Consider the following 23,343-nt stretch of genomic DNA (forward strand, 5'->3'; position numbering starts at 1 on the left):
CTCTATAATCAATTCAATTGAATCAGGTATTGTAACACTGATTCCTTTAATATGGCAACAGAATCTTAATTTTTCTTTTGTTAATATATTTTTTTCTGAGTTTAAAATGATTATATTTTATCTACATCGCTCAAAGATATCTTTAATCCTATTATAATGATTGATCTCGTCGTAACTAATGATATGTTCAACCACTTTTTGCATTTGGCCCATTCTAATAAGGGTATGATCTCCACGTCTAAAATACTCATCTCCAACTGTTACAAACCCCATTGGAGCTCTTAAATACAATCAATGGCCCACGGCGTCTTGAATGTTCTTAATTTTTGACTATCATCGTCAAATAATACTTCGTACTACCCATGATTGGCGTCCATTGTTGTAAAATATTTATTTCTTGGCTAGACATTCCTCCATGCTTCTCATAGCGTCTTTTTACTTCTTGGTTCTATTTTTCAAGTTCGTAGAAATTCGAACTTCCCAATTACTTTTACCACCATTGACAGTTGGCTAATCAAACCTTTCTATCATCTTCTTCCTAACCATTTGCTGTAGTTCTTTTTTATTTTATCTCTCATTGCAAATAGCCATTGAGTACATATAGGAAATTATAAATAACCTTCTTCCAAATAAATATTTATAGCATCACCCTTCATGCATTTAATCTACTATATATTGTGTGATCAAAATGTATTTAGTTTTCGAATAGCCGAACGTTGTTAATAAACAAAAAACAAACGAACCCTATATGTGAATTGTGTCGCACAGGATTCACATTGTATGAGATTTTTAAGCGTCTCAAGTACCCGAAAGTAAAGTTTACCGGATGTGTGATGAATTTGACGTCGAGGGGAGACCCTCAGAAAACATCACAAGGTGATAGCTGACAAAAAATGATTCCCCATGTTAGTGTTGGGTCTCAAAAAGTCTATTGATGTAAATCCAACCACCCCCCTGGCCAAACTCACAAAGACCAGGAACATGAGCAAGACGACCACCAAAAGAGTCTTCAATGTCGACCTGGGAAATGTTTCTTGGGTCAGGGCTGTTAAACATCTCCTCACCAAGGACAAAAAGGCCACTAGCAACCCATTATTAACTGGAGAATACTTGAATTTTTTTCCAGACGAGAAAATTTTTACGTTTCACTCCTTATTCAACTGCCTGAATGACAGATGGACCTGTTCATACCCTTCGGAGATCTATACCATCATGAAGACGAAGAAGCCAGCCGGAACCATGATTTTAGATGTCATCTCCAGTGAGGGGACGTCACGTGTACCTGAAGATGTTTGAGTAGATGGCGATTCCCTGGATGGATGGAGTATTCCAAAGAAGAAATTAAACCTTCCAAAAAGACAGTGCATCTGCCCTCAAGGCAAAAAAGTGCAGGATGTCATGGCAACAAAATTACCTCCATTTTGAAGTCCAAAATTTCGACCTGCAGATACCTTGGACCTGAACCCATTTCATTTCTATATCTAGGGGAGGATCTAGAATGAAGCCAGTGTCAAGTATCATTCGTCTGTGGATGCCCTGAGGAAGTCCATTACCTGTACCCTGTCAAAGCTGGATCTGCATGAGGTCGCTCAGGCCTGCCAATGCTTCAAGCACCGTGTGGCTGAGGATATCAAAGAGAGGCGGATCTCATTCTGATTAATTTAATTTCATTCAATATAGCATTAAAATAATTTAATTTCATTCAATATAGCATTGAAATAATTTAATTTCATGCAATATAGTATTGAAATAATTATAAAAATATGATCCTACCCCAACTAGCTTGTTCGTTATAAGCCTTGAAACATTTCCCAATTTATTTGGATCCCCCTGTTCATTTTTGTGCTTTTCCCCTAATTTTTAACCACTTTATTTTTAAATAAGACACTAAGTCTGCTTTCAATAAGCAGCACAGACATATCTTTATTCAAAAATATAGTTATACAATAAATAATTGTATAATGTCATATGTAAGTAAGTATATTATCACCACGGAAATACTTATAATCGAATAAATTTTTCTCCCGCTATATCAACAAAAATAAATTAATGAACATTTCCAAAACATGTACTGACTTAATCATGTTATTACGAGTCATTTTCATTTGGCAAAAATACTTTTTAACATTAATTGAAAGTATTTTGGAAATAATGAGTACAGCTATTAAAAAAATTGATTTTTCCTATACAGGGTGATCCATTGAAATCTAAATACTTACTAATTCAATAATTAATAATGTTGAGTGACTGAAATTACTTCGTATATCAATTTATTAAAGCATAAAAATTAGTTACAAAAAAAAAACAAGCCTGAGCTCACTAGCTTACGTAAAAGTCGAGAAAATAGCACTTGAACTTTTAATCGACAAATTTCCATTCACGCACTCAAAGCAGTTGGCCATTTCCAAGACCACCGTCTACACCGTCAGCAAGTCTGCAAAGTTGGAGAGAAAGAAAGTTTTTGTCAAAAAAGCCAAAATAGAGCTGGAGGAGTTAAAGAAAACAGCCCCGGCTAATTCTCTCAAGTTCATTAGGGTCTAAGCAAGAGATCTCGGGGTTTCATTCCATACTGTCCAAAGACATATCAAAAAAGTAAGGATGGAGATGCTCCTTTTGACACCAGCATTGACAGAAATTACTCTCTTCCTTTGCATGACTATTTTGAACTCTTTTTTTTTTGTTGACACTTTTGCTCGCCCACAGCCTTGATGTCAATTCCTTCTACTACATCTTTTGGGTGGATGCCAATGGGAAGGCCTGCAGTGTCTGTCATCCAAACACTGAGGCTCTCAAAGCCACTGTCAGCCAGCACTGCAACGCCATGACAGAGGACTACATCCTCAGCGGGTACCAGGCTTTCTGCTCCATAATGGAAGCCATCGTTGCCGCTAACGATGGCTTCATTAATGATCAAGGGAGCTCAGAGACATATCTATTTATGGTATTAGTTGTGAGTTGAAATTCTATTGTTAATTAATAATTTTATTGTTCAGATTTTAATTGACCGCGGATAGTAAGGATAATTTATTTTTGTCTTGATATATAACACCAAATCCATAATTTATAATAATAAATGTATGTTCAATCTTATCCTGACAGTGACATTTTGTTCCATTCTGTGGTAAATAAAATATAGAAAGAAGTTTTGAACTGAAAATTAGATTCTTCCTTCTTCCATGACCTCTACTATCATCGTCAGGTCTTGATATTTGATTTACACCCTTCAACACTAGATCGTTTAAGCTGTCTTGATTGCTCTTGGCAGTTTCAACTGTCCTACATAAGGTAATGTTGTCTTTCAAATTGAGCTGCAGAGTTTTTGGTCGACCAATCTTCTGATTTCATCTCTTAGATTTCATTTTAACTTACAATATGATTAATCGATTGTTTCAAATTCTCCTTGCTTACGTCGCACAATTTGTATTTAGGTGCTGCAATAGGTTTTTTAGCTTTTAGATATTAACTGACTTCCTCAATAACCTCCTGTAAGGTTTTAGAAGTGTCCGACGGAATTTCGAAGATGAGATGTATCTTGATGATGAATCTACGAGAGTAACATGTCCATAAATAGGGATTTGCTCTTCTCTCGTTTTTCTTTCGAATGAGTTAACTTAACATAATTATCCAATGTCTCAATACATTTCAACAAGTCTCAGTATTTAATACCGTCTTCAACTTGTTTTGACAATTTGGCTTGAATATTTGGGTGATTTTGGCTCCTAACTTTGATTGAAGCATGCATCAAATCATCCGAAGGTCTTTCCATATAAACATCTAATTGAGATTCAATTTTGACGCGCTCTTCCTCTACTTGAATCAACTCCTCCACCTCCTCATTATACTAATTTGACGTTTCATCCAAAAAGTTGAATAATTCCTCCGTTTTTTCATTATAGATTTTAACTGCTTTATTTCAGCTTCAGCTGACTGACTTAAAACGGACATGAGTTATCTTCTTGAAGTAATTTTCTTACTTTTTCAGATTGTGTGTTGAAGGATCTTCTCTAAGCACCTTGGGATATCCTTAAGGTGGCTAACTTGGCGCTCTTCTCTTTGTTCCGTATCCTCTCGGGATCCTTTATGGGATCGATTTCTTCACCTAGGAGTCTGTAGTACCTATATTGTTACGGTGCTAGGTATTTTCTTCTTAAGCAAACAATGCGCCATATTCAATAATATTACAAGTGCATAGGCATCGACATTTGACATCCTCTTAATAAGTAACTTGAAGTACATAATAAATCAAAATGTTTTTATACGTATGACATACGTCACTATACAATTGCTGATTTGAAAGAAAAACTTGGTCTAGATCGGTCCGATAGAAAAAATCGCTGTATGCATTTAGAACGATTAAATTTCCGTTTAAATTACAATCCCAGAGTTTCCCAGTATTTCACTGAAGAACGATTTCCTGGGAAATGAGAAAGGACAGGTTCCTATCTTTCTCAACAATCAAAAATGTTTGTACATATGCAGTATGCTCAGACCCATCACTTCAGGGATAAGGGTGGACTAAAATCATGTATTGAAATATGTCAAAAAGACAACGCTTTTTGTGAATCATTATTTTTACTTCAAAAGATTGTTATCTTTTTTCCTTTTTTTTTTTATCATTGATCTGTTTTATGTAGGAGGAGGGAGGGTTTTAGAAAAAGAAGAAAATGAGTAATTGGATAAAAAAGCGAAAAAAAAAAAAAAAAAAACGAATAAAATAACCATATTAATTACAAAAAATTTCTTAATTTTATACAAGTTTACAAGGTTCCTTGTGAAAAAGAATGAATTTGCAAAATCCAATGATAATTATTATGTTTGCCTGTTTTGGTTGAGAATAAATAATAGTAATAGTGAAGAAAAAAAAGTTACTTGTCAAATTTGTAGCTTTTATGTAAAGAAATCATTCTGTCAAAATATTCATGGATTTGTCAACCATCATCCCTTCCCTCTCCTCGAGAAAATTCTAAATAAGAGCCCTGGATCTGCTTGTTCGAAAATGGTAATATCAACATTCATTAAATGTATCCCCTTGTTCAAGTGGTCTTCTACAGATGTAGACATGGATTTTGTAAATCTTTTGTGTTTGAGTGAAGATGGATATATTATTATTTGTATTAAAAACTTACCTTTCATCATATAACCAGTTCAATATTTATCCATTAAATTGATTAAAGCCACATGATGATGTATGTATCGTTTGTCCTTGTTTAAAGCCATAAAGTATACTTTTAAATGGGAAAAGAGTAAACTAGGTAAAATAAATTTATCTTAATTCTTACTTTATTTAAAAATAGTCAATAAGATTTTTTTGGTAAAAAAAAAATCCTATGAAAATTGGTATTGATATTATATTTTTTTAAGTATTAGGGGGTACTTTAGGACTGGAGTGTACATTATATTTAACACTTCGTAATAAAACGTTGTGCTATCTTTTTTGAGTTGGACCATGAACATTGAACGTGTGTTATAAAAATGCTTATAATTACATCCAGCCATGAAGTTGAACAGAGTTATGCTTTTGGGTCTGTTTGTTTGTTTGTTGTTCACCAGGATTACAGCCAAAGTTACGGTTCGATTTTGACCTAACTTGAAACGAAGATTATATACATTCCTTGAAAAAAGTACCGGGCATTGTTAAATAAAACACAAATTTCATATTTAATCATTAAAATTTATTTTGGCACTTTCAAAGTAATCTCCATTGAATGCAATACACATATTCCAACTTTTTTTTCCAGTCCTCGAAACATTTGTTATAGGCATTCTTTGGCATGGCCTTTACCTCCTTCCATGAATTTTGTTTTATTGAAATAGTACTCCTTATTGACTGTTTATCCCTTTGGAACGAATTCATGATGCACCAAACCACAGATATCAAAGAAAACAATAAGTATACCTTTGGCATGTCTTGGACGATCTCAAAGACCTTCTTGAACCCTTTCTACCACGTATATGGACGGGTTTTTGAATAAAACGGATTCACCAAAAGCTTTTTCTAACATTTTCTACGCGCCAGGACATGAAATTTTGTACACAACATAAAATTTAAGGCAAAATCTTTGTTTAATAATTTTGTTCATTGCAAAAGTCAAGAGCACTGTTGAGGTAGATTGACTTATCCAACTGTTTTAAGCTGTGAGATTGCGGTCAAACTTGGTTTCATAATGTTAAACAGTGCTGGTGACCTCGAAAAAAAGGTTCTTCAATCCCTTCAGCGTGGGCAGTTAACCTTAAATTTATCATTTCTTATGTAAATTCTTGTAAAGGTGCGTTCACTGAAGTGTCTTAAGAGTCCTTATTCCTTCTCTATCCCATAGTTTGTTTCGACTGTCCTTGTAGTGTATTTAAATCTTGCGGGCAGTTACATATTTGTAGGGTATGACTGCTCAATCCTGGAGTTGTATTTTTAACGGAGGACCCTTCTTTGTTTTCAAACTATTCCAATAATTAAATAAAGAATACATGAGTTGATATGGAGTTATCCTGGAATATGTAAATTTGACACTCGTACTTTTTGAGTGAATTGGGACTTAAAGTTTCCCATAAAGAATATCCAATTTTACTGAAGCTTCCCAATCATGTATCTGCCTTAATGCGAGAATATGTTTCAGGAGATCTGTAACTGTTTACTCCAGGAGTTTTGTATTGAGGTTCTAGACTTAGATTTAGAGTAATAACAAGGTTAATTACATCTACTAAATTATTTGAGTATGGAGTCAAGTCATCTGTAAATTCTTCCATAAGAATTTTATCCGTAGGAGAGTGTTCAAATATGTTCTGACTAGTTTCTTCTAAATATACCAAATTTCTGTGGGCTTTGTGTGTCTAATTTTAATAATTCTAGTACCCTCATGGTCAGGTCGTTTATGCATAAAATCAATTGACCTTTTAATTCTTGTAATTCCTCTCATTACAGCACACTTCTTAGCATAAAAGCTCTGCTTTAAAAAAGCCTATACTGTCGGCCATTATAGTGAATAAATGATAATTAACAAATTTACACAGAGCGCATTTAGAATTATTTGTCATAAAGGAAGAAGGGAAGGAACGTGAAGAAGTACTCATGTAGACGTAAAGAAGGATATCAGCAGGAATTTCAAATATATATGTAATTAACTCCAATTAAGTATATATGCAATGAATCTAATAGATGAGTGTAAGTAGGGTTCACGAGTACAAGTTTTTGAAGAAAGAAGGATTTCAATGTAGATCTTTTTATTTGTAAGGAGTATTAAAGAAAGGGGATCCTGGGATCACATTGGTATTAATTATGTATTCGTAATTTAACATCATGGCATTAAAAATAATTTTAAAAGTGTTCGTAGAAAGTTTTTAGTTCTCCTGTATCAACAATATCCTCTTCCAACACCCAAATCCTTGGGAATAGATTATTTTCGTTCCCTGCGCCTTTGTTGAACGGTGTACGTTCGGAGGTATCACAGGAATCCAAAATTGAGCTATCACGCATTCTGACCCCTCAAAAGTTGCGAATGGTAAATAAAAATCTGCTTTACTAAAAAATAAAAAAAATCCTGGAAAAAAAATTTACCCACCTCTCCTTTTTGTCCGGAAAGGGATCTGTATCAAATAAAAAAAAAATGAAATAAACTTTTTTTTCTTCTTATTTTTAAAAAAAGTTTTATGTGCTTAAAAACTTATATTGCACGATATGTAATTTTTCCTCAAGTTAAATCCCTTACTTCTACAGCGTGATAAACGTTGCACCACCCGGATTTAGACGAAATAGATGAAAAAGATAAAAATTACTTACGAAAAAGGAGAAAATACTCCAAATATCTTTTTTTTTTTTATTATATATCAATTAGTCCATAATAACGTAGAAAGCATAAATGCTAAATGTTTGTAAAGTAAATTTACTTGGTAGATTTAAAAAAAAGAAATCAAAATGCTATGATAATAAAATTCCAAGAGATAAATGCAAATTTCAAAGAAAGATCCCCCTTCAAGAGTCGCAGGTATATATTGATCATATATTAGCTTGAATGTAAAATACTTAATTTTACTCGAATTTTAGGTGGTAATATACTTTTTTTAATAATTGTGATCAATATACAGGGTGTTCACGATAAATTGGAACTACTTTAAACTTCATCCAGATCCATAATGTGGATATTTGGGGTTAAATAATACTAATATAAAAGGTTGCGTGAACAATGCACTATAACTTCCACTACAATTGTTTTGACTACAAACAATAGTAATCATGGATCAAGCAAGGAGAGACGCCACCTCGAATTGGCTCGCGCAGAACACAATCCCTCTGCTATCTACAAGCTTCTTAACCACCCCAAGACCAAGGTGTACCGGGTCTTCAATGCCTGGGAGGTTGAGGGGAAGGTCTGCCGCAAGGCCAACAACATGAGAAGTGACCGAATCCGCACTCCCCGCTTGCTTGAAGGCCTCCGGAAGTCCATCAAGGCTTCCTCGGGTACCATACCGGGACTTTCTTGTCCAGGTTGGCCAAGAGCCATGGATGAAGAACCATCTTCTTCTCCGACGAGAAGAACTGGACTGCTGACAGAAGCTACAACGTCCAGAATGACAGGTGGCTTGCCAAGGAGAGAGAAGAGGTCCCTGCGGTCTTCACCACAAAGTTCACGGGCTCCATTACGAGGGAGTGGAATGCTGTCGATTCTGCGGAAGTCATCAGGGCATGCAAATCCTTTGGGGGCAGGAATGAGAAGATAACTTTTTCATATTAACAAATACACTCCAAATTCCATTTTTATCAAGCAGGTTGAATTTTAAGATAGTTCCAATTTATCGTGGACACCCTGTAAAGTATTGAATAATTCATTTTTGAAATGCTTGTATCAATTTATATTTACTTTTATTTTCGTCTATATAGTTCTTTCATGGTAGTTAATTTTGAATTGTAGTGAATTGTTGTTAAACCCTAAAACCTTGATTTTTTTAAAGGCTTTAAAGGCCAAACTGATATCCATTCAAAGTTTTAATGATTATATTCGTGTTCCACGTCTTAAGTAACAATATCAATTGTGGGTTTCAGCCTGCGGGACAAAATGCTGTTGTATGGTGGTTTAAGTGTGATTCAATTATTTACAGCTGAGCATTTCCATGATCCACAAAGCATTTATCATCGCTTGAAATATATTTAAAAACGTGAAAAAACAGCTTCTACAATTATAAACAGTACTTTTTTAAATTGAATTGCTGTAAATAATAATATTTTGTTATGTTCTATAAAACATTTGTAAAGCTTTAAAGCATTTAAGTTATTTTAAAATGTGTTTGATGTATTTTTACATAGGATTCTATAAATGCTATATGATTAATGCATTTATATAATTCATAAGGAAATTCTTAGTAAAAATGAAGATAAGAAATGAAAATTATTAACTTCTCTTTGTATGTATGTGTTATTTTTTTTTGCAAAAAAAAGAAAATCAACTCCATTGTTATTTAAGAATTGAAGTTTGATAAAGTTTGCAATTCATTTTTTCCTTGTCAACTTGTTTGTGTATGCAACTATATATCTGATGATATGCCAATCCAGAAAATAACAAATTATTATTCCTACCATAAAGTTGACCCAGCACAAAGCTTAGCTTTAATCATCTAGTTATTAGATTGTAAGTTTTTTTACTATTGATTCCTTTTATAAATATCTAATCTGTAAAATGCATGTAGTAGATAGTACAATTATGCTAGCAAAATATAAAAAGTAAGGACTGAACTGTGCTGTCTGGTGTGATTTGTATTATAAATTTTAAGAATATCTATGACTATTTTATTAAACTGAAAGATTATACAGTTTACTAAAAATATTCTTTTATACTAGCACACGTAGCTTTTCAAATAAAATATTAACTTTTGCCAAAAAAAAAAAAAAGAAGATAATAAATAGGCAATCCAAGTCTCCATCTATGGGTACCACAAAAAAGTTATTATACTAATCTTTTTATGTTTTGCCTGTTAGTATACTCTCATCTAAGATGAAGAATAATAATTTAAAACTTAAAACCAATTTGGGCGAATAAAATCAATTTCCTCTTAATTGTTATTCGAATCTGCTACCTTTTTTTTTTTTTTTTCGTTTGAAAAGTCGTGCAAAATCCAAGAAATTGAACTGATTGGACGTATCGAGGTTTTGTTTAGTTAGTAGCATCTCTTGAAAAAATACACAGCAACTTTCAGTCAGATCCATCCATTTATTTTTGTTTGGCGTGCGTTTAAATCAAAAAAGTGGAGTGTTGTTGAAAAAATGGACGAAAAAGAATTTCATGTGTTGATTAGATATTACTTTATGAATGGCAAAACGCCTCAAGAGAATAAAAAGAAGCTGGATAAACATTATGGAGACTCTGCACGTTCGATTAGTTGAGTTTATTAGGGGTTTCAAATTTTTTGGTGTGGCTATATGGGCACAAGTGACACTTAACGTTCTGGACTACTACTTTAGAAATCATTCATAAAATCAAGGATATGGTGATGGATGACAGAAGAGTAAAGGTGCATGAGATTAATTATACTGAGGGTATTTCGAGTTGGAGTCCTAATTCAATGAATTTTGGGACTACAACTGCTGAAGTGTGAGCAGCTGCATTGTCATGATGGAAAAGAACATTTTATGAGCCAACCATGGGCGTTTTTATTTAGCTGGGATTTCAAACGGTCCCATAACGATAAATAATATGCACCTGTAATAGTTTTATCGTTTTTCAGATAGTCGATGAGGATTACACCATGCGAATCTCTAAAATAGTCGACATAATCTTTTCGGCCGATTCCTCAATTCAAATGAATGCCAAACAGAAATAAATGAACCCATCTGGCTGAAAGTTGGTGTGTGTTCTTCCAAGAGATGTTACTAACTAAACAAAACCTTGATACGCACCAATATCTCTCGGACTTTTCAAACGGCCCTCGTATATCGTTCCTAGCTAAACCTAATCTAAATTCATTATTTTTTTTATAAACTCCTTTTTCCTTTTTAATGTCATGTTCTAAGTTATAGCTAGACACGCTCGTTGTTAAAAATGAGATCTCCGCAGACAAACATGCAAATTTTCCCTTATTAATATATATATTGCGGCCACTAATTTTCAGTATTTTTTACATCTTTAGGTATTAGAAAGATACAAGTTTGTTTTGGTGTGTAACCACGCCTGCAATTCAATAACTCAATTTAAAACACTGTAATGTAAGGCTGTTGACTTTCAGAATGTTTATCTTTTTTTTTATCTTGAGGAAGTCCAACTTTGTACGGATTTATCTGTAATACCCTGCACAGTAATATGTAAATGACATATTTTCATTTTAATAATGTAATATTATTAAATATTAAATTATTAAATATAAACTATCTTATTTTAAATCCCTGTTCAGGACCAGGAAGAGCAATTAATTGCTAAGCAATTACAACTACTTCATTTCAATGGTAGTGATTCTTCTAATGCACATGGATTAGCAGAGCCTTGACATTCAAAAGTTATCGTAACGGTAAATATGGTTCTTTTTTTCTCTCCTTCTTCCTCTCCGCTTTTTTATTTTCTCCTTCACAAAAAAATAATCAAGTCGTGTTTCCCATTTGTAGTTTTCATTCATTGAAAAAGTGTATGTCTAGATATATGATCATAATATATATTACACCTATATTTCATTTTCTGTAATATATCACTAATTACAAATACATACTTACTATTTATTCCTCATCCATCACAGAAAAGTAAGAAAATCATTCCTTATTTTTGTTTTCTTTTAATGATGATGTAACTTGTAGAATAGGGTGGTTCAGTTTCTGTATTTACAAAATCCATGTTTTTATTTTTATTCTCTTACCCGCCCATTTATTTGAGTGATATTCTAGGGGGCCCACGAGGGGTGGACTGGAGGGCTCTATCCCCCCCCATTTAAGGAATTTTTGTCAATTACTAGAAATTTTTTTCGTCATTGAGGAAAATTATGCGGCAGAGCAAAAAGTGTATTAATTGAAATTTTTTTCCTCAAAATTTAAATTTTAGTGAATAGCCATGAATTTAAAAAAAATTTATCCATAAAATTTAAATTTTAGGGAATAGCCATGAATTTAAAAAAAATTTATACATAAAATTTAAATTTTAGAGAATAGCCATGAATTTAAAAAAAAATTATCCAGAAATTTTAATTTTTCAATTTTTTTTTTACAAAAAATTAAATATTTTAACTTTTTCCCCCAAAAAATTTAATTTTCTGTTAATGGTTATGAATTTTTGAAAATTAAAAAAAAAAAAATATTTGAAGATCAAGTTTTGAAATGTTTCTCAAAAAAAATAGTTTTTGTGAATAAATATATTTTTTAGAACAAAAAATTAATTTTTGGATTCTTTTTAAAAAAAATGGAAACACCATTTTTTCATTCATGAAAACAAGATTCTGTGGACGACCTGCATTCAGAGGTCATCGTTGTTTCTTTCACTTTTGACTAAATTTCTCAACATTTGCTTTCGTTTTTATATTGAAACACAAATTAAAAGTAAAGAAAAACTAAATTTTAACAATAGGATGAAATGATCTCTTCTGTAAGTAAATAAATTACTTTGTAATCCATACAAATACATACCTATAATATAATTAATTATTTTAAAAAGAATAGAATATTAGAACTACATGAAATAATAATTTTTTTTCAATGTTCCTGTAATAGGTCAGATGGAGTTGCATTGATTAAATATAGGTAAACATTAAGGTTTTACATTTAATCCATTTGTCTTAAAAATCTTCTTTAAAGTCCATATAGATAAAGTATATTTCCTTTTCTTGGAATGAACCTACGCACACTTAGTTCAAGACAATAATTTCTCCCGAGCACGTTGTGCGGTGAGCTACGTCGTCCCACTAATCTATTTATGCTTAAAGATAAAGTTAATATTGTTACTGTATGCTATTAGACAAACATTGTCACCTTTATTGCATCATGCAATCCTTCATGCGAAAAGAAATAAAAAAAAGGTCAAAAATCTTTTGGTAGTTAGTCAGTTCTGGGCCAGTTCTTCTCAACAATGAAATTATTGTCCAATAATTGTAGAGAAGGGTTAATTGTTTGTTTACATAGGATTAACACAACCAATCAACGTTCAGAAGACTGATTAGGGGTAATAAATATACATTTGTCGTCCGGGAACTAGCTCAATTTTTGACATCCTCCTCTGTGTTTGTGCTAAACTTGACAACGCCTCCAATTTAGATCCTCCTATCCCCTTTATGTATTTAAAAAAAAAAAAAAAAATAGATTAGTAATCTTGGATACCAATGATCAAGGGCCGATGATGTTTTTGGATTTTTTTTTGATCTGCTGAATAATTTGATCCAATGTCTTTTTTAATCCCTATTTCTCATAAAAAATATTCTACTAAGCAATTTTTTTTTTAGTATTAAAAAAAAATCCTCCGTATAGTAGAGTAGGCTAGATAAGCATAGTATGAACTAATTCATCAAAAACTACAAAAATTATTTTTTACCTCAGATATAGTTTTTTATAATTTATTATCATCATATTGTTTAAAAAAAAAAAACAACGATTTAAGGGGATCACACCTTATTATACGGGGAGTCAGAATAATTGCAAACACTGCGTTATGCGAAATCCAAAGTTGACAAACCTCAAAAATCCTGTTGAAATTGGATCCCGTTTTTGATAGGGGTGGGGAGAGCAATTAAATTTTGGAAATATCGCTTTAGAAAATATAATTTAAGACCGAATCGAAAAAAAACAAAACAATCTCAGTCTGAGTGTCAACACTAATATAAACTTGGATTAACTAAATTCAGCAGGATCTAACATTGACGTTGCATTTGTTTTTGTGGTGAATTTGAAATACCTTAAATTGAATATAACTACTAATAGTTGTATAAAATATCACAATAAACGCGAGCGATTTTTTTATTTTTCAAAACTCATTTATCATTATATTTTAGTTCTCGAAAACCTCTAAATATAAAGTCATGACTAGTGCTTGTTTTCATGAAAGATTAAGAATAATACTCAGAAATGGTTGAGAGTTATAAGTGTAGGTTGTTGGACTCAGAATAGAATTGAGTATTGATGTTGGAGTAATTCCTGAATATTTCGTTGCTACTGTAATTTGTATTTATTTGCCTGCTCGCAGCTAATTCATCAAAAGTGATGACAGCTGAGCTGCTCTCCTTCCAAACATTGTTCAAATTGTCAAGGTGACAACCTTAATTTTCGTTTTCTTTTATTTAGTATAAGCGACAGCTTATACTAAATATAACACCATATTTTTATTTGTTTCAAATTTTTAGTTTTTTTTGTCAAATACTTTTTAGTTTTTTTTTATCAACAGCAAAGTCTTTATTTATAATTATTTGTATAAGAGTAAAATAAAATAAAAAATACATAAAAGGGAAATTACATTCCTATAAAAACATAATTCAACATTACATGTAGTTAAAAATTAATTTCATTCTAAATACCTACAAAAAAGAAAAACATATTCACAAACATACACTATTAAAATATAAAAACCAACTAAGAAATATATTAGAAAAGCTTTTCTGAAAGGTATAAGACATGAAAAGATAAGAAGAATAAAAAGTCATTTTACAGCAATTATCATAATCTTAGACATAAATTTTTTTTTGATGTTATATAAACTGTCTGAAATTGTTCTGCCCATATGTAGAATTCTGATGCAAAACATTGAATATCTTGCTGCTGATGAGATAATTATTCCTCGATTATCGTGTGGCTTGATAAGTTTTTCTTCTGTTAATTTTTGTTCCATATAAGCTTTGAGGCTACTGGTGACAGCATTGAATGACTTTTCTCCTTTTGTATTATTTACATAACTCGAAGTATTGCAGAATAACGTTGTAATTTTTAAAACATTCGACGTGGTTTTTTTCAAATTCGACTCTAAAAAATTATTGACTATTCATAGAGCAGTGTATTATTGTACATTTTCCCACAATCTTTAGAATTGATTGTGTTAGATCCTTAACGCTATGTTTAGTGAGGAGAAAAAAAACCGAACCCGAAAATCAAAATGATAACCCTTATTATTGGAAGAATGTTTTGCAGGAAAGTAGCTCATCTCATGGACGTTTGTTTGACCACCTACAATCAGCTGTGACAAGTAGCGATGGTTCGAAGGATATAAAATAGGACATTGACAAGAATTACTCCAATGTCGATTCTCAAGTCTACTCTGTCTCCAACGAGGACTTACAATTACCTATAAGTCGGCAACAAACCTTCAAGGTTTCTCTTTGTCTTTTATGCGCACACACGAATGTTTAATAAGGTTTTGAACGTATTGAATGTTGTACAAAATGAAGGTAATAACTCAGGAGGTAAATAATAATGACAAAATCAAAGGATAAGAAAATCTATTCTTCAGATTACTAGTCCCAAAAAAACGACTCATTTATAAAAACGAATTATCTAAATCACTAGTTACAGAAATGGGGAAAAGTATTTACACTACACTTTAAAGTTCCATAATTTTATATATTGAGTACAGTTTTCTTATAATGAAATTTTTCAACAGCTATTTCTGAACATTTTTTTAACTCAATCTGGCCACAATTTGCTTCAATACTTAGAAACAATAACAATCATTCAAAAACACACCATAAAAATGTACATGTAAACAAAACTAATGCAAATACTTTTGCCTACCTTTGTATGGTTCTCAGGTAATATGTACATTTATAAACTTATTCTATGTACTTTTAAGGATCGTATTATGGGACAATAAGATCTTTTTATTAACAATATTGATAATATAAATAAAATTACAATATTTGTAATTTAATATATAATCATTTTTACGAATTAGAAAAATATATTTAAATAACTCAACTACAACATTTAAGATGTAAGTCTAAGAAGAAGAAGATTATACAATATAAATTTAACCTGAACTAAGAAATATGTTTATACATTTATATAAAGTAAAGGATATATCCTTTTGAAGATATCTAACAAAGAAACAAAATATTTTTATCTGCATAATATGCATTTTCAAATTTACTCACAACAAAAAGAATGTTAAAATTAATTAATCGACATGTTAAAATATTATCAGAATTAAACATTTTTTTAAAAATGACTGAGAATTCTTCGTACCCAGTAGTTCAAAAGGATCACATAAATCAAGAAAAAAAAAAAAAACACTTCCAAATTGTGTATTTAATAGTTTTTTCGTATCAAATCTGGTTTTTGAGAATTTTTGAAGGAAATCATTTTTTGTATTTTGACACTTGGAATAGGTTTGAACTAACTTACGCGTATAAAAAACAATGATTAATAAAAAATAAACCACTTTATTGGAGCAAATTTGTGTGATAATTTCAAATATGTGCCTATGTTTGATATACAATCATCCAATTTTGAGAAAATGCAATTTAAAGATAAAACAACCACCATATATGAAAGGTTTTGTTTTAAAAGGAACAAAGATTTACTTTTTAATCTTCCGTTAGTGAATTGGGACTTTACACACCCCAATACTGAAATAAAATCTTATTTCATTTGGATCTACATTTTATCGCCAATAATTTGCCAATAATTCTTGAAACATTAAATTGGTTAAATACAAATCTGTATTTTCTCTTGTTTAGGTTTTATTTTTAGATTTAGCCATTGTTAGTGAATTTAATTAACTTTTTAGCTTAAAGACGTTCCTTTGTGTTTTTGTCCCCTTTTGATTCCTTGATTGATTTTTCCTCGAGTTCTTTATTCCTTCAAGTATTTTATAATTATAATTGATATTTACGCGAGCAAAATGGCTGGAATAGTTGAAAAACTAGATACAAAATTTAAATGGAGTAGTTATTAAAATCTATCAACAGTGTTTATCATCTAATTAAATACGTTTTATTTTCGGTGTTCCTTTTTATATAGTTCACCTATAATTACAGCTTATTTAAAGTGTAAAGGAGTAAAGCTTAATATACAAAAGATTATTTGGTTATACAAATTATAGTTCAGCCGCAATATTGGTTTGAATAATATTCTATCGAGGAAATGATTAATACGAGGTTAATAAAATAATATTTAAAATGTCCATTGCTTAACACTTTATATTTGAACTTTTTTCTTTCATTTTTTATGCAATATATATATAAGTAGGTTATGCGGAAGCATTATTTATCGACACCTTTACAAAACATTATGTTTATATAATAAAAAATAGGTATATGGGGAGATTTTTTTATGCGGATAAGTGATCATGTTATACAGGTAGCTTGTCCTCAATGTATCAGTTATCGTATAATTAGAGATGGGATCTGTGTAAAAATGAGAAGACAAGGTGGGAGTAATACATATGGTATTACTGAGTTAAGTTCATTGTTAATATTAGCTGCCTTTCATATGAAAAAATAAATGACTTTTATTTAGAGCAACATTTAAATTAGTATCAGTGCAGGAAAAATATAAAAATTACTTCTGCGAAGAAAATTGAAGTTTTTCTGTTTGTTAGTCATCAGGATTACTACAACAGCTAAGGTTGATTTTGATAAAACTTTGTACGAAGATTAGATATGACCACAGTAAGAAGGCACTAAATTTTCAAAAAGATTGTTTCTAATAACCTACGTTTGTATAATACTGCCATTTTTTCCACTTTACGTTTTTTTTTATTAGATTGACCCGAATTTTTTTTTTACGGCAAATCGTTTTAAATTGCAGTTAAAGTTTTATTCTTTATTTTTAGCCATAAAATAAAGGAATTGAAAAAAATATACAAATAAAATTAGGTTCAAAATATTATCCTTCAATTTACATAAGTTTGTGTAGAAATTATATTCCAGATAAGCTAATTGTGACAGTAGTGATCTGGCACCACTGTTACAATTAGCTATTACATGGATCATGCTGGATCAAGAGTATTAAAGGATATAAATATTAGAAGTCGAAGATCAAGGCTTGAAACTATATTTATTCAAGTCTTGATTTTGGACACCCAATATTTTCTATTGAGTTGAAATTGAAATTAGGAACCCGTATTTATAAAGAAATAGTTTACGCAGTAAAGAATATCCCTCAAGAAGAGTTACTCATCTTCCAAAACGCTCGTACTAAGCTGGAAATTTTACAACCTGATTTCTCTTTACGATTAAAAGAAGAATGGATTGATCAATCTTAGTAACTGAAGAAAGTATGAAAAATATGATGAATATCTTCAATAAATAGAACTATAGATTTAGATAAATTCAAAGATTGGTTTTTAAAATATAGAAATACACCGCGTCGTTGCTGATACTCACCTAATCATATAGTTCATTGGCAAAATCTTAGACCAAAAGTCCCTACTCATAAAAGAAGAATAAAGAAACCTATAAAATATACTAAAAAGATGGTGGACGAAATAAATATGAAATCAAAATCATATTACAACATCCATTCAAATAATTATTAGAATTATTAATAGGAAGTCTACTCCGACCAATTACATTGATTAAAAACCAATTAAAAACTTATGGGACAAATATGGGAAAGTAATTTCACGGAAACAGCGAGCATATAAAATTTAGATGGAAAACGGAAAGGCATATTGGAGGAATAGACATCTCTTCAAAGTTGCCAGCCAAAGTGAAAACAACACAGAGACGGCTCCGAATATACCAAATAGAAAAATTAAATCTTGATACCAACCCAATTAAAGAGTACTCTTAAGAAAATACATTAATTATCATTATAGATTTATTTACACCTAAATGGATAGAGGTTCCTCTATATTACTGATATCTAATTTTGGTATAAATAACTATATTTAAATGTATATTATATTCTGTTAAATTATTTAAGAAAAAATATATTGTCAGTTAATTAGAGAACGTTAAACCCATCATTTACACTTCCCATGTGACAAAACTATATAAAAAGAGATTTTTTCAACATTCATTGACACTAAATGATAGATTAATTGCCTTGACAATTGTAAAGCATATTAGTATGCCATACATACTAAAATTATTTTCTTGTTTATCACTTGTGAATAATGGTGTAATCCACCTATTTATCGATTTATATATATCCTTCATTGATTTAAGCTTCTATTTGTATTTTGTTTTAATTGCTTAGTCGTATAATATTGGTATTTGATAATTGATTAATTTACTAAAAACTACACGGATTTACAAATAAGGGAGAGTGAGGATACTTGTTATGGAGGAGACATGTTACACTACCAATACCTTTAAAATGTTAAGTTATCAAACCACACTTTTCTTATACAATAGAATATCTTCCTTTGTTTATCAAATCAACATAAAACCCGGGTTGCCTAATGCTTACATTTATAGATAATTTCGACATTGAAATTTTTTATACAAAAAGTAAACACTACAGCTTGTTGTTTATTGAGATATATTTCCATCATCAGACATGAGATTTTAATTTAATTTTATAAAATGTTTTAGTCTAGCATGATATTCAATTAATTAACATGCTTATAATATATTATTAGTTTCAATATTCAGTTCACATCATTTATTCTGATTCCAAGACTATGGAGGAGACTTGTAATACCCCATTTTAATTGTATATAAGTATATTATATGTTTTTTGTTGTTAGACGATATCTAGGATGGAGATAAATCCTTTCCAAAAATAGAGAATTTGACAAAAGTATTTCTTCTCTTTTTATCCTGGACTTTAGAATCTCTTCTGTACATATACCTTGTGCGTAAAGGAGCTTATTTTTCAAAGACTTCCATTCCTCTAAAAAAACTGGGATTAAAATTTTCTGCTTACATTTTTACTGTAGCTAAATACGGTAGTTGAAAGATATGATTTAATTCTGTAATTGAAGTCCATATAGATTCTGAAATCCTAGAAATCCTTGTACACCGTTGCTAAATCATAGATAATTTGTCGAAACTCAATGAGCCTAAACAGCATGAGCGATGTGCTCCCCCATCTTGTCAAACAATCCAAGATTGATATTTTATTCGTCTTCTTGAAAATGACAGGAAGATGTTGGAGTTTTTCATATTTTTGACAGTTGTCAAGCATGATTCAGAATAACTTGTATCCCCTCACACTTCTCCCCATTTTCTTTATGCTGTTATATATTTAGAGGCAGGAAATTCTATAGGTGACGTGTGGCACCATACACCTTCATGAAAATTAATTCCCTTTTATATTGTGCATCAGCACAGTTTCCTTTCTTAAAAACCTTTCCATCACATAAGTCCTAACTGTTTCTCGAGAATATCCCATTCCAAGCTGATTATACATAGGTTTCAAGAGCCCTCGCATCCAAGATGAATCAAAAGTGAGAAGAGAGACTCCTCCATTTACTACTAGATCAGCAGCATGGTATTTAATGGATTCCACACTCAAAATAATAGAAATTGATTTTGTTGCTACAAAATCCGTCAGAAGAGATGTGTCAGATTGTGATACCCTTATACCACTAGATGATCTCTTTTTGTCGTATAAAATATAAGTATAAGTATTTTTTTACACTGAGAGAAGATTTGAGGATCGACATCGTAGTAAATCCAGCCTAAATGTCCTTGATATATACGCTATGGGATTTGTGCTTCTTGGCCTTTCTCTCACGGATGCTTGCAGCTGATGTAATAAAACTTCATGACAGTTGAGCTGCTCTTTCCAACACATTCTTTGAATTGTGAGGCTTATCATGTTGATTTTTGGTTTCTTGTTTTAACATGCCCAAATTACATGCAATTTTAATTACCAATAATATATGCGGGTACGTAAATATAAAAGAACTAGAAAATGAAAGTGTGACAATTGGAAGAATGCATTAGAGGAGAGTAGCTTGACTGACATGCCGTTTAATTACATAAGCTACAATCAGCTGCGCAGATGGAGAAGGAAAGTAATAAAAAGACTTGCAAGAATTACTCTGATGTTGATAACTCTACAAAAAATAGGCAAAGTTTTAGGAGCACACACGAATGTTAAATCAAGTTTTGAACGTAATTGAAGGGAAATTCACTACTATGGAGTTAAATAATAATTACAACAGCTGAAAGAAAGAAAAACCATTCTTCAGATTACCAATTTAAAAAAACAACTGGTGAGCTAAAAAATACACTCGATTTTCATAACGCACGCCTTCTCTTCATTTTAGTATCCATTGCTCTAATATATATAAATTATGAAGCACTCTAATTAATTTTTGTTATGGATGACTAGGTAATGCTTAAGATGAATTTCTTAGGAAAACATGATGACTTAAAAATGCTTTAAGATTATATTTATCCAATCTTCTTATCTGAATCAATAATTATTTAATTATCTACATTAGTAAGAGAAAGTCATTTTTCATGATGATCAGGATGTAATATAAATGAATCAACGTTCATTTTCAGGGGTGTCTGCAAGATTATATATATACTTGAGGGGCATGTTTTTTTGGAATAAAAAAAAAATCCAGAATTAATTTTGTTTTAGAAGTTAAATTTCAAATATCCATTTTTTGGAAAATGGATATTTGGGCTGAAGAGGTTACATCCTCTCCAACCCATATCCTGAAGACGCCCCGGGTTTTATATTAACGTTAAGACGATTTATGAATGACCTTATATGAGGTTTTAAAGTTTTGAGTATTTTTAGTATCTAGATATGGCTGTAGGATGTGACAAAAGGTCGAATCACAAAATATGGAGATAAGTTCTGAATTTGACCAGTAAAACTAATGTAAGGACATAAAGAACCAATTAACGGGAGATATATGACATGAATAGAGTTGTAGAAAATATTATTTGCCGGTGTAGTATGGAATATGTATTCCCATAAAAAAGTGATACCCTTACAAATCCCATATCGGATAACTACTCCCCGTTCGAAATAAGTATTCCCCCTCTTAATGAAATAACTCCTTTATTTAGCGAGTACACATCTTTGAATAAATGTCTACTCCCCTGCAAATTATGGTTTTGAAATATAATCCTATGGATATGGATAATTAAAGAGGGGATTAAGTTATTTATATATTAGTTATCTTAACTTGTAAATCATCAACAAAGAATGTTTACTAGCATGAATAATTAAGTAATTCTAAACTATCGTTCTTCGTAAATCATTCATTGCTTTCTATAATTACTTATCGAATCCATTTTCTAATACTCAACAGAGCTATTAACTCATTCTCTGTTAAATGTACTGAGTGCTAAGATTAAATTATCGTCTGACTGCAACATAATTTAAATAGGCTATTTATTAACTTTTTAATTAAAATGGGAATTAACGTTTTTTATTTATATTTGTTTGTTTACAACACAATCGAGAGTGATGCTGCTTTGCGATCAAATAATACAACTAATGATAATATTATAATGTATATTCATCAATTCTAATTTCAAATTCAAAATTGTATATGCAACGCATGAAAAGTAAATTTAATTTACTTATATTGCGCCCCCAAACTCCATACCTTGCGTATATTTAACTTTTGTTTTCTCATTCCCCCGTTGTACATATATAAATGGGAAAATATATAGATGAAAAGATAGTACATTCGTTATACTTATTCATGAGAGACCATGCTATACTTTTGATTAAATATGTTAAATGATTACAAAAAATGAAGATTTGAAGGCAATTATTAACTTTATTTGATGATACCCTTTTTTCCTGATTTCAATGTTACCAATATTTTCTAAATTTATTCGACAGAGACAGAGTCATTTGAATTTTTCGACTTAGTATTCTCCGCTTCTTTAATTCATTAGGTTGATTTTTTGGGATACAATATTGCATAGATGGTGAATGTCACCAACATACAATTTTTATCAAATGATGGTTGATACATGTTGGCAAATTTTCAAAAATAAAATACTTTAAAAAAGGATATAAATATACAAGGCTATGAATAAGGACGTGAAGATATGTTTTAGTTACCGTATGGTCCATTGAAATCTAAACACTTCATAATTAATTAAGCTTGAGTGATTGAAATTAATTTATATTTTGATGTATTAAAGCATAAATAATTAGTTGAATAAAAAATAAAAAAAACCTGAGCTCTTCAGCTGACGTACAAGTTGAGAAAATGACACTTGAACGAGATCAACAAATATCCATTCTTGCACTCAAAGTAGTTGAGTATCTCCAGGCTACTATTTACGCCATCAGCAAGTCCAATCTCCTCAAGTCCATGAGGTCCCATACAAGAGATTCTAGGGTTTCACACAAGTCTGCTCAGAGAGCTATAAAAAAAAGCGAGTGGAAGGAGCCTTATGACGCCCATCATTACCGCTAAGGGATACCATATTAACGATTAAGAGAGCTCAGATACACATCTATTTATAGTATTAATTTTGTAGAAATTATATGGTTAATTAAGAGATTATATCTGGTTGAAGTTTAAACTC

At 31.0% G+C, this 23,343-nt stretch overlaps 1 protein-coding gene across 2 annotated transcripts in view; it reads left to right on the forward strand.

Moving 5' to 3' along the window:
* Positions 1-9,477: 9,477 nt before the first annotated feature.
* Positions 9,478-23,343, forward strand: part of LOC121121648 (neuropeptide F receptor-like) — an 84,326-nt gene continuing 70,460 nt past the window's right edge. The window contains exon 1 of one of the 2 annotated variants that reach the window (XM_071890038.1): positions 9,478-9,614. The gene's annotated coding sequence lies outside the window, so the exon portion shown is untranslated. Of the gene's footprint in view, positions 9,615-11,583; positions 11,711-23,343 lie in introns of those variants that run through there. The other variant, XM_071890037.1, reaches the window with a different exon arrangement.

Source organism: Lepeophtheirus salmonis, chromosome 7 (genome assembly GCF_016086655.4).
Source record: "Lepeophtheirus salmonis chromosome 7, UVic_Lsal_1.4, whole genome shotgun sequence".
In the NCBI taxonomy this organism is placed as follows: domain Eukaryota; kingdom Metazoa; phylum Arthropoda; class Copepoda; order Siphonostomatoida; family Caligidae; genus Lepeophtheirus; species Lepeophtheirus salmonis.